At 36.4% G+C, this 13,761-nt stretch overlaps 1 long non-coding RNA gene across 1 annotated transcript in view; it reads right to left on the bottom strand.

The window, feature by feature from the left end:
• Positions 1–13,761, bottom strand: part of LOC119054837 (uncharacterized) — a 135,998-nt gene that overhangs the window by 100,650 nt on the left and 21,587 nt on the right. The gene's annotated exons all lie outside the window — the stretch shown is intronic.

The following is a 13,761-nucleotide window of genomic DNA, read 5'->3' as shown; positions in this document are numbered from 1 at the left end:
TGAAAAGATCAGGGACTAGAATAATTTACTAGAGCACTTTTCATTCTTACAAGAGCTCAATAGCAGATTTCGGCAGGTAACAAAATTAGTGAACTTTAAAACTGATTAAGATTAGAGGAGAACATTGGCAAGAAAATCTCAGATATTTCACGCAGTAACTTCTTTACTGATATGTCCCCTAGAGCAAGGAATGTAAAGGAAAGAATAAACAAATGGGATCTCATCAAAATAAAAAGCTTCTGCATGGCTAAAGAAAACAGTATTAAATTAGCAAGACAACCAACTGTATGGGAAAACATATTTGCCAATGATACCTCAGACAAAGGTTTAATCTCTAAAATATACAAAGAACTTACAAGACTCCACTCTAAGAAGACACCCAACCCAATTAGAAAATGGGAAAAGGACTTGAACAAACACTTCTCCAAGGAGGACATACAGAACATTCAGAGACACATGAAGAGATGCTCAATATCATTAGCTATCAGAGAGATGCAAATTAAAACCACAATGAGATACCACTTTACACAAGTCAGGATGGCTATCATAAACAAAGCAACAAACAACAAATGTTGGAGGGGTTGTGGGGAAACGGGGTCCTTAGTTCACTGTTGGTGGGAGTGCAGACTGGTACAACCATTATGGAAAACAGTATGGATTTTTCTCAGAAAAATAAAAATCGACCTGCCTTTTGACCCAGCAATTCCACTGCTAGGATTATATCCTAAGAATCCTAAAACATCAATATCAAAGAACCTATGCACCACAATGTTCATAGCAGCACAATTTACAATAGCCAAGAGTTGGAAGCAACCTAGGTGCCCATCAGTAAATGAATGGATCCAAAAATTGTGGTACATATACACAATGGAATTCTATGCTGCTGCAGAGAGAAAGAAGGAGCTACTACCCTTTGCAACAACATGGATGGAACTGGAAAGCATTATGCTGAGTGAAATAGGCCAGGTGCTGAAAGACAAATACCATATGATCTCACCTTTAACAGGAAGCTAAACAACAAAACAAACAAGTAAGCAGAAAAAAAAAACCCCAAAAAACAAAGACACTGAAATAGAGAACAAGGGGATAGTGACCAGAGGGGGAGAAGGAAGGGAAGTTAAGGGGAAAAAGGGGGAGGGATTTGGAGGAACAAATAGGAAGGACACAGGGACGAGAACTAAGGGGGGGGAGGTGGGAGGGAGGTGGGGAGCAAGGGGGAGGGGAGGCTGGGATGGGAAAAATAGACAAAAAACTGTACTTGAAAAATAACTAAATAAAATTAAAAAAAAAAAAAAAAGATTATCCACTTAAACAATGAAAATAAATAAAGAAAAAAACCTAGTCTTAGAGACCTGTGGAACATCGTTAAATATATCATGATACTTATGGATATCTCAAAAAAAGAGTAGAGAGACAAAAGAGCATAAAAAATGTAAAAATAACCTAAAAACATTAATTTATACATACAAGAAGCTTATGAATTCATAGAAGAATAAACTTAGAGATCCATACCTAGACATACCATAAAAAGTATCTCTCAGTGAAAAACTATAGATATATTTTTAAGTTTTAAAAATATTAATACATAAAGTTACTTTGTATGATGAAAGGCCTAAACACATCTAATAAAATAAGGCAAAATGGTGCAGATGATTGTGGTAGAGTATCAGAGCCAGAATTTAATTTTAAAAGTAATAATGGAACAGATATGATTTATTTTATGCTTAGTTTCACCATTTTTCTCCTTCTTTTTCTCATCTGCTAAAGTAGGGATTAAAGTGACATGATGGATCTAAAAGAAAATAGAGAAAGGTCACCAGAATAGCAGCCTCTTGCTCATAAAATTTCAGATGGGATTTTGTCACCAAGAAATTGTAATTCAAATACTGATGTTAAACAAGAAAACTTGGCATTCTTCTCTCATGACACACTGTGATATTTACCATTACTTAATACGTTTGGAAATGTAAGGTCAGCCTTTGAGAGAATGTTTATGTCCTCTTTGGTACTCTTCTTAAATATAAGCAATGTTAGATGAATATTAATTCCTTGGGCTGAACTGTTTATTCTCAAACATATGGCCTTATTCAGATATAAAAAAATGAGGCCAGATACAAAATTCAAGAACCATTTTGAGCATGTGCTGATTACTTTAAATGCAAGATAGACAAAATCTCTGTTCTCATAGAGATTACATTCTAGTGGGGAAGACAAAGAATAAACATGTAGTCATTACATGTTTATGAGTAAATAAGAAAATAATCTCATGTTTATGAGTAAATAAGATAATCTCAGGTGGAGACAAATAGAACCAGATGCATGATTTGTGGAACTGAATGAAAAATAAAAATGCAAGATAATTGATCAAATATTGTTAATAATTTCAAGGTAGCAACAGCTAAAGCATGAACCAAGTGAGATGCCCTTTCATTCATACAGCCCTGTGTGACTGTGTACATTGGGGGCCCATAAAGCCAGGAGATAATGTTAAAAATTTCTTTAGACAGGTTTTCCAAAATTAGATGAGTTAGTTAAAAAATACTTAAAATTTAAAGGGTTTAAATTACTTAAAAATACAACTTTATCCAAATAACTGCATGCTGTGTGTTTTGTAAAGTAGGTTATGGTATATGCAGATAGCCTGACATAAATGTATGGTCTCATTAAATTAATGAGATGTATTTTTATGAAGGAACAAACTGAGCCTCTGGATTTAGTAAGTTCTGAGTACAACATTTGAAGCTGTTTTGAGGATAAAATAAGATGATCTTAATACATAGTTCTTAGCACAGTGCTAAGAATATAATAAAAACTCCAAAATGCTAATTATTAATAAAGCAAGTGTCATCATTGTAGTTTAATTTCTTATAGATATGTTTTTATCCGCACCCAAGGCAATTTCCATTGCTTTTAGAAAGATAGGAAGGAAGAGAGAAAGAAAGAAACATGTATGTGAGAGATAAATACTGACTATTGACTGTCTCCTGTATGTGCTCCAACCAGGGATAGGACCCTCAGCCTAGATATGTGCCTGACAGGGAACCAAACCCACAACCTTTTTGTTCGTAGGGTGATGCTCCAACCAACTGAGCCACAACAGCTAGCACTAATTTCTTATACATCTTTTATTCTCAGTACAATGTTTACTTTCTTCTACTAGTTTTTCTATAAATATTTGTTCAAAGATTTTAAATATTCATGGTCAGTCGTCAAATCTTTACTGGCATTTAAAAAAATGACCAAACATACATAAAAAATTTACTGCATTATTTTTAGGTTGTTTTGGTAACTGAAGATCACTGATATAGTTAGTTCTGTTAGTTCTTTGAAAAAAATTTACTTGTTCACCTAAAAGTTGTGTGAAATACATGGATACATCTCTTCTAATGTGAAGAATTAGATGTTATAGTCTAACCCCTTGTTCAACCACAAAGCAATACTCAACACCAAGTGGATCTCTTTGGATTTTGGAAGCAGCACATTCCTCATTTCGGTGTGCTATTCTAGCCTGTTTACTGAGTGACCCTAAAAACTGCTAGTTTTGGGTGGGCTCAGAAGAGAAGGATCAGTCACAGGATGCCATGCAAGCTGCTGTGCCACTTGGCCAATGGAGAAAAAAGATCTAATGGCTCTTGAAATGTCACTGGCACATCAAGATGCTGTTTGGAGCCTTGGACAGACCCCGGAAGGTGAATGCGGCTCAGACCATTAGATTTTTGGAGAAAAGCCATACCATCCTTAATCAGTAACTACTCTCCTTTTAAGACACAGCTTTTGATTTGCTACTGAATGCTTAATCATGGGTCTTTAAGTTATGGAAAGTGACTTGAACTTTCCATAATGAACTGAGCATTGTCTAGTTCCCTAAACATAAAGTTGGGTATACATAGCATCACCTTTTCGTACAAGATTAGGCTTGAGCCGGCACTGAAAGCATGAGTACATTACATGAGGAAGTGGCTCAGATGACATCGCACTTACTCCTGCTGCCTTACTTTTTCTGTCTGTGCTCCCTTCTCTGGCTTCATGGGGAGTTACCTTTTACCAGTCCCAAGAAGAGAAAACTCTGGCCTAGTTTATAGATGGGTCTGTACAACCTGCAGGCGCCACCTAAAAGCGATCAGCTGTAACACTACAGCTTCTTTCTGGGACTCCCCTGAAGGACAGTGGTGAGGTGAAATCGTTCCAGCAGGCAGAACCTAGAGCAGTGTGCCTTGTTCATTGGAAGAAAAACTGGCCAGAGTAGAAGTCTTTGCTGTTTAGTTGGCTCTTATCAATGGTTTGTGTGGATAGTAAAGGACTTAGAAGATTAAAAAATTTGTAACATGAAGGTCTCTGGTGAGTTAAGTGGATAGACCTCTCTGTATCAGCAAAAAGAAAGAATGTGTCCCATCTGAAGGTTCCACACAGGATGAGCTTGGCAGGGAAGACTTTAAAAAATAAGTGGATAAGATGGCCTATTCTGTAGATATGAGCCAGGATCTTTCCCTGACCATTGCTGTCGTCATCCAATTGGCTCATGAATAAAGTGGTGGTGGTAGCTGGAATGAAGGTTTGCATGGGTTCTGCAACATAGGCTTAGTCTCACCCAGGCTGGCCTGGCTATGGCCACTTTGTAGTGCTCAGTCCTCCAACAGCAGAGACCAACAAGCCTCTGAAATGGGCACTATTAGCTGGAGTGATGAGTCTTCCTATTGCAGGCAAGTGGATTAAACTGTGCCTCTTTATCATGGGAGAATAAAACATTTTATTCTTACTGGAATGGACACACTCTCTAGATACCAATTTTCTATACCTGAATGCAATGCTTTTGTGAAACTACCATCAGTGCACTTACAAAATTTCTTACCCAGTGTCATGGTATCCTGCACAGCATTGCTTTTGATCAAGGAACCCACGTCACAGGAAATGAAGTGTGGCAGTGGGCCCCGGCTCACGGACTTACCTTGTTCCCCAACACACTGAAGCTAATGGCCTGGTAAATGATGTTATGGCCATTTTAAAACTCAGTTTCAGTACCATCTAGGTGGAAACACCTTGCAGATTTAGAACAGTGTTTTCTCAGACACAAAATATACTCTAAACCAGTGTCTAATATATTATGTCCTTTCCTCCAGTGACAAGGTTCAAGGGATCAGGAATCCAGCAGTAGATGGAATGGTTCACTATTGCCCTCACTGATCCACAAGCAAAATCTTTGTTTTTTTTTCCTTGTGACCCTATGCTCTGCTGGTCTAGAGGTCTTAACTTTAAAGGGAGGAATTCTTCCACCAGGAAACACAAGAATGATGTCACTGAATTTGAAATAACACTGCGTCAGGTCATTTTAAGCTCTTCATAACTCTGAATCAATAGGCAAAGAAGGGAATTACTGTACTGGCTGGTCTAATTAATCCTGTGACAGGAGAGAATGGACTGCTGCTACCCCATGGTAGTAAGGGAGAGTATGCCTGATACACAGGAGAATCTAGGGAGCATTTTAGTACTATCATATCCTGTTGTAGAGTTAGTTGCAAATCAGGAAGATTGCTAATGACCCAGACTCTTTAGGAACGAAGTTTGGAGTCACCCCACCAGCAATAGGACCATGCTGAGGGCAAAGGAAATATGGAATGTGTAGTGAAAGTATGTAACTATAACCTATGGCCATGTGATATGTCACAGAAATGAGGGCTGAATTATTGTTAGTGCTTCTTATTTTGTTACGAACATTCTTGTGTGTGTGTACACTTTACGCAGTAGCCAAATTACTTATTCAATCTACAACTTCTTTCCACTTCTTCCAGCTAAATAATTCTACTTTTCGTAGCAGACAGCATCCCTTTTCACTCTCTCAATAAAGCAAATGACAAGCTGGTTAAAAAATCATTTTGTTGGGGAAGGGAGTAAACATTTTTAAAAATTATCATAAAATTTAAGAAAAAATTTATTTTTTTCTTTCATTCTAACTACTGCTTCTGGTGTGTGTGTGTGTGTGTGTGTGTGTGTGTGTGTGTTTCACCTGACAGGTCATGGACTGAAAACCATACTGACACCAGCCTTTTAACGATAATAACTTCTGGATTAATAATTCACAGTTAAGGAATGGGCAAAAGACTCACAAATCTTATATTTTCACAAATTAGTGGAGGATACTTAAACTTCACAAAACTTGACAGAAGAGGTATTAACGTCCATCACATTAGAAAGTCTGCCCATTTTAAACTGAGTCTCTGGGGCCTGAAACCACAGCCCAGGGACCAGGAGGTAACGGTGTGGGACTAGGGCAGAGCCAAGTACTGCTGCCCCTTGGGTCCTGCACAGCAGGGGTTCCCTGCACATAGAGGGCTGACAACACTCGTTGAGTGTCCCTTTCCATAGCGAGTTCTGATGAGGTCCAAGAAGCAAGCTTCTGTAGATGCAACTTGCTTCTCGGCCCTCGTCACTGTTTAAAAGGTACAGAAAACCACCTCTGGTATGCTTCCTTGATGTGATTTTTTAAAATATAATTATGGTACTAATGCAGCATGGGTAATCCCTTAACAAGAACTAGTCTGAGACCATACCCCTGGCCTGTGGGGGCTGCTCCTGATATGCTAGCAATGCTTCCTTGGAATTCGTTCTCTTTTCATCCACCCTCCCCTTGTTTTAGAAGAATCACTATGCACTGAGAACCTCAGGGCTTACAGGGTTGAAATGATCATGCTTTTTAATTTTGAACAATCAAAATCACCAGGGCTCATTGTGACCATGAGCTCACAACTGCACCTTGGTATTCATACTTTTATTTGTAGATGGGTAAGTCAGGGCATATGAAAATGTGATTTAGTTACTCAATAGGAAATCTCTTGGGTCTGAATGACTGGAGAAACTGACATGATAGAACACTTGGACTAAATATGTAAATGATTAAGAACCTACGTCTGTGACACAGTTTCCAATTCTAGTCCTCTTTTCTAGCACTCTGAAATGTGGCATATTCTACTAGCCCAACAGTATTTGACATTTGTCATTAGATTTTGAAAGAATTACCATGGGCAAAAGTTTTTCTTTTCCTTAATATATTTTTCTCACTTGATTTTTCAAGAATAATAGTAACATGAACTATTGTCTCCAGAAGCTTGCATTGCTCCCAAGTCAATCTGACCTTTCTATAAACCCTCAGGAAAACCCGAATAAAAACATTTTATCTTTGTACCTTACTGTTCTGCGCTTTCTTCTAAAAAAACCACAGAAGTGGAGAACTTTTGTTCAACACCTGCTGTGTAATCCCTTTTATTTGTAGGTGGGTAAAATGGGTGATCCCTGTCCCAGACGAAGCCCAATCAGAGAGGCAAATTGTGTGAGTCGATCCCGGTGTCATTAACATTTGAATCCCCAAGAAAAAAAAAGAATTGCTGCTTGCTGTGTGTATATGCCATCTGTTTTGGTGAAAGTAAAAGTTTATAAACCCTCCTTTATATTCTAATCATCAGTCTTCATGTATTTTTTACTTGCAAATATTCACTGAATACCGCACAGCCTGTACCAGGACAGGCACCAGTGATGGGTGGCAGCCGTCTCTTCACGCAGTCACAAGACTTAGAAAATAAATCTCCAAGAGCTATCCATCCAGCTGTGTTCTCTTTAACCAGTGGGAACTATTCTGTCTTTTCACATTTTTCACCTCCCATGCCTTTAACTATAACACTGAGATATGTTTTACCTAGCCTACGGTAATAAAAAAAAATAGTAGTGTTATTCTCACATTGTTCGCTGAACATATTTTTATTTACTTTTTATTATTTTTTTATTTTTATTGTTGTTCAAGTACAGTTTTCGGCCCTTTACTCCCGTCCCAGCCCACACCCCCCCAGCCCTCCCCACCTCCCTCCCATTTCCACCCCCTTTAGTTTTTGTCCATGTGTCCTTTATACTTGTTCCTGCAAACTCTTCCCCTTTTCCACTAAAATTCCCTCCACGCTCCCCTCTGGACACTGTCAGCCTGTGCTCTATTTCAGTGTCTTTGGTTATATTTTTAAAATAACTATGAAGTACATAATGAACAGTACTAGATAAACAATAAGCACTGAGAATGGTGCCTGGCACATGGTAAGCCTGCAATTAATGTTCTCTATTTTGTCTTCAGAGTCTTCCAGTCACTTAGTTGTAAATCGTCTGTGGTAGTAACTAGAAGGACTAGTTACGAAAAACACAGATAATGGTGGTCCTGCTCACTGAGTGTAAAAAGGTGGCATGGAAACTCCACATTCTTTTGCCAGTCTTCTCTCATGAAAAATGTGGCATGAGAGACGGAAGAGTATGAGAAAGAATGTGTTCTCAGAACAATGAGATGATTGGTTCCTTTACATGAAATTCCAGTGAGAGGCAAGGTACGGCCTGTGATGATTTGCCTATATTCACAATTATTGCACCTAACAATATGTAAGTATTTATTTTTATTTCCTTTAAATTTAATTTCATTACTAAATTAGGTAGATTTATTGCATATTATCTGTGATCTATTTTTTTGTTTGTTTTACAATAAACTTTTCAGATAAGTTTAGAATTTTTATGTGAGAAAACCAAGACTCAAAAAGATTCTTGTATCTTCCCTGGCTGGTGTGGCTCAGTGGATTGAGTGCTGGCCTGCAAATCAATGGGTTGCCAGTTTGATTCCCAGTCTAGGGCACATGTCTGGGTTGTGGGCCAGGTCCCCAGTAGTGGGCACATGAGAGGCAACCAGGTGTTGATGTTTCTCTTCTCTTTCTCCTTCCCTTCCCCTCTATAAAATAAATAAATAAAATCTTTAAAATAATTTTTGCATGAGATGGCACAGCCTTTACTTAGTGTGGCTGGCTGGCTCAGACCCTCGTGCTATTATACTGTGCTAACTGGTCAAAGTTAGAAATTAATTCTGACTTGTGTTATTATTTTTAGTAAACTTTAGCACAGATTTAAGGATAATGTTTATAACCTTCCATTTTTCTTTTACAGTTACATATAAGTTTCAAATCATTGCCAACAATAACTAGCTCAGAATAAAGGGCTTCAGTGAGTGGCTTTTGTTGTTATTACCATTACTAATTCACGGTGACAATTGGGGATTCTTTCTGCCCAATGTGTTGATCAATTTATATCCTGCATTTATGCCTTGTATTAGGTATGCTATCCATGCTTTTAAAATAAACATAACTGATGGGTATTTTTGTTTGTTTTTCATGTTGGCAGGAATACATTGGAGGAAGTGGAGGAGGAGAAATATAGAAGTGATGCTGAGAAAGAAATCGTGAAGAATTTTTTCCTGGCTTAGACAGTATATGTAGTATATCTTAGATATTTTTTCAAGGGGCTCAATAATGAAATAATCGGCAATGAGAAGGCTCTAAAATGGTAAACTTGCAAGAAGTCAAGACTTTAAGTCCAAATCTATGGCAAATAAAAACATAAAATCTAGCTTATAAAATGGTGCAAGAAGTCTCATTAGATCTGGTCAGATACTCTTCTACCTTCTTTATTATTACCTCTTGAGAGAATTAGAGCTGGTATTCCTGTTGCAAATACTCAATAGAAATGGAATTGAAGTTTTTTGTATTATTTTCTTGCAATTAAATTTCTTTCATTCCTTGATGAAAGGATGAAAAGGAATGGTGGCGAATATTTGGCTGTATATTATGGTCTATTTTCCAAATGTACTTGATGAAGGTTTTTAAAATAGAGACCATAGAGTAACTCAGGCTCTCTGTGACTTCTCCGGTCACGGGGAATTATACAATATCACAACTGTACATGTGTCTGTGAGATCTCTAAGTGTGTAACCATTTCCTGTCTCTTCTCCACAGATTCACCTATGTTGGGGAGACATGTTTGATACAGAAAATACAACTCAATCCATACAATTTAATTAAATGTTAATTGGGTTATTGTGGTTGTATATCAAGCTTTTGGTGAAAAAAAAAAGCTTTTGGCTTAGAAATAATCTAACTTAAGGTAGGAAAGTAAATTTACACCAAATTATAGACTTTAATCTCTAAGAAGGTACAGGGTAGTTACAAAGATTGTAACATACTTAATGGGTCATTTTTCATTGATTGTCACTAGCTTCTGGACTGAAATGGCAGCAGTTTTAAAAGGTTTCATTCTATGAGTCTCAGCAAGCAACATGGTCATGCCTTCAAAGCAGAGTCCATTGTTTTTGGCTCAAGTGTACTTAACGAGATAGTAGGAATCATAGGCAATACTGTGACTAAACTGGGAAACCGAAAGACCTGTCATATATTGAATCTCACTTGAAACTTTCCAGGCAGAGAGACAATTTGAAATAAGTTGGCTCCAATTTAGAATCAATCAATAAAAACACATTGAATGCTTAACACTTGATTAGGGTAAATTATCTGAATGGGATATTTCTGAGTGTGCTAGGACACTAACTTTATCTTAGACTATTGGGAGGTCCAGGTGTCACATGTGGAGCACACAGACAGAAAAGACAATGATTCTGCCTTGCTAAATACTCTGCTGTAAGAGGTATACTTAGATCTACCCAGAGAGACGGGATGGCTATAATCAACTTCAACAGCCAAGGTATCAGATCTTATTTCTATAGCTTTACAATTCAACCTGACTTGTAAATAAGACAAGATTTATTGAAAAATGATTGGAAAGAGAACTATTTACATATTGTAATTCTAATTCAATCATATAACTCACTTATGTATGCATATAAACTCTGATACAAACATCTATCCCTGATTATTCTTTTATTCAATAAATGTGTATTGAACATGTCATATATTAGCTACATTCTGAGTGCTAGGAATTCAATAAACAAAGTATAAAAATATCTTTGCCCTGTTAAACTTACATTTTGTGGGACATAGAGATAACTAAACAGTGATCATGGTAAACAAACACCTGGTATGGAATGGGATGATATATGATATCATGATGATGACACCTCTAGTGGTAAAGGAATATAGGCATTTTTAGGCTGGGATGTGTGTTTCACTATTACTTCAGTTTGGGTCAAGGCTGGAGAGATGACCAATGATGGTTGCAACCTCAGTGTTATGACTATTGCCTTTTGGGCATATTGTACAGACCTGGCTAGAACACTTTACAATAACTGGATCACTGGCTGAGTACATTTACTAAATCAGTGAAATTAAGGTTGAATGCCTGTAGAATGACATGGTGAATGTGAGTACAGATTTTAGACTCAAGTTTTCCATGGTTTGAACTCTGCCTTCATTATTTTATGACTGTATGACTTTATCAAGTTGTATAATGTCTTTAGGCTTTTGTCCCCTCACCAATAAAATTGGGCTTACACTTTCTTCCTCAGAAAAGTGATCTATAATGATTTAATAAAATATTGAAGGTAAAACATTTAGCATTATTCTAGATAAAAAGTATTTTGTCAATAGCAGATATCATCCCTTTGTGCCCAGATGCTGAAGGAATTTCTGAAATGAAAAGCATTTGAGACATCACTTAAAGCAATCTAATCATTTTATAGAGGGAAGAATCTGAGTGGCAGATACGTGAAATGTGTTGTCCAAATCACAGAGCTAATTAATCACAGAGGTAGATTCTATCCATTACCAAACTCTGGAAGAATGTGACCATATTTGTTATTTGGACGCTTACTAGTTTCTTCTTTATATTCAAGAAAAGAAGATGGGTAGTCACAGTTTGAGCACATAACAAGACCTTTGAGAGCTCAACATGCAGTTTCCAAGTATTCCTCCAATTTCAATTTCTAATACTTATATTATTACTAAGCTGTGGACCTAGACTTGTTCTGTGGTCATCTTATCTGAAGAAATGCGCTGTGCTATAATTCGATTAAAATAGGGATATAAATTTCCATTAATATCTGAAGTAACAAATATATCACATGTTAAAAGTAAATTACTTTTAGTAATGTGGAATGTTGATTTAATGTACTTATAACATATCCACTGCAATGACAATTAATTAAAACAATGATTCCTGTGCCCATGAAATATAATGATTTAACAGGAGATTGATTACCAGTTCTGATGATCATAGAACTTTGCAATTCTCTCTAATCAGGGGAAGCAGAGTCAGAGTCAGCTGAATGGTGAGGCAGACATTCAACGAAGTACAGAAGGAAAGCTAAAAAGCAGGGCGGGTAGCGAAACAGTCTGCTTTGTCCCTCAGGACTCTTAGGTATTCTAGTGCTACAGAGAATGAGAAATGGCAGCCTGATCCACACTCATTAGGAAAAAATGATGAATTGTGATTATTGTGACATCTTTTCCCCACTGATTTCAGAAAAGGACAGTTTGGTGATTTGTTTTCTCTGATTTGTGTTACTTTCCTGGATTAGTTAGGATTCTCTGAATAGAAATAGTGACAATGGGCATTCTTGTCTTTTCCTCACTTTACTGATGATGTCCCTAAATTTCACCAACAAAACTGATGAATAAAGTTGCTGTTTCCTACATATGTTTCTTAAAAAAACAAAAAAATTATTCTTTCAGTCTGGAAGTCAGAAATCCAAAATCAAACTTCCTTCAAAGGCTTGAAGGGATATCTTGTTCTTTACCATTTCCAGTTCCTGGTGGCCCCAGGCATAGCGAGGCTTGTGGCAGCAACACTCCAATCTCTGCCCCCGTGGTTGCTTTTCCCTTCTCTCTCTGTCAGATCTCCTCTGTGTCTCTCTTACAAGGACACTTGTCATTACATTTAGCATCCCCTGGGTAATGTAGAATAATTTCTTTCATTACAAAATCCTTAAATTGATTATACCTGTACAGACATTTTTTCAAAAAAAAATTACTGATTCCTGGAATTAGAATGTAGACATTTTTGTTTTAGTTATTTTTTTATTTTATATTTATGCCAGTGAGATTTAGTGAATGGAAGCACAGGAGGCACTACAGCAAGAGTGCTGTGAACATCAGTTTCAGAGTCCGTTGGACCTGGGTGTTAACGGCAGCATCATCACGTTCTAGCTGTGAGGCATTAGGCACATAATTACAGTACCCTTAGTCCTAGGCACTTCACCTATAAAATACAAATGATAAAGTGTAGCTCATAATTGTTGTAAAAATTAAATGAGATAATATGAAGTTCTTGGAACCATGTCTAGAAAGTAAAAGTGGTTATTAAAACATATTTCTAGCATTTATTATAGTGCTTAAACATGATAGTATTAACTATTAAACTTTTATTGAATGACTCAAAATAACTTAGTAAATAATTTGAGTATATGCTACATATGTGACATAATTAAATGTACCTTTTTAAACTCATTCTTTAATAAAATTATATGTATTTTATTGTGCTAAAATATACAAAATGTAAAAATTACCATTTTGATTATTTTAAGTGTACAGTTTAGTGGCATTAAGTGTATTAACATTGTAATGAAACACTAAAGGTTTTTAAGTGGTATTGTGATGTTTTTATTCTGACTTTGCTATGTTTTTCAAAAATAATTTATATTATTATCAAAAAACTTTTCAGCTACTGAGATAGTCATACAATCTATCTTTTATACTAATCACTTATTTTAAATTATTTTTTATTAAAACAATTTTACACTTGTACGATAATTAAATTTATCATGGGGAAATCTATCAAGCACACAATTAACAGAGTTGACAAATAGAAAAAGAATTTATACTAAAAGTGTAGATTAAAAGGAGGAGCTAATTTTAACAACACATACATTAAAAACAAAAGAACATAAACTGCATCTCCAACTTATTAGAAATTTCTTGTGGGAACATACTGTTTTGTTCAATTTCAATAAAAAAACAGTAGGTCCTT

This window comes from Artibeus jamaicensis, unplaced genomic scaffold (assembly GCF_021234435.1).
Source record: "Artibeus jamaicensis isolate MK-2021 breed Jamaican fruit bat unplaced genomic scaffold, CSHL_Jam_final contig_3126, whole genome shotgun sequence".
Taxonomy (NCBI): domain Eukaryota; kingdom Metazoa; phylum Chordata; class Mammalia; order Chiroptera; family Phyllostomidae; genus Artibeus; species Artibeus jamaicensis.
The sequence above is the reverse complement of the archived record's forward strand: the minus strand, read 5'-3'. Positions and strand labels throughout refer to the sequence as shown.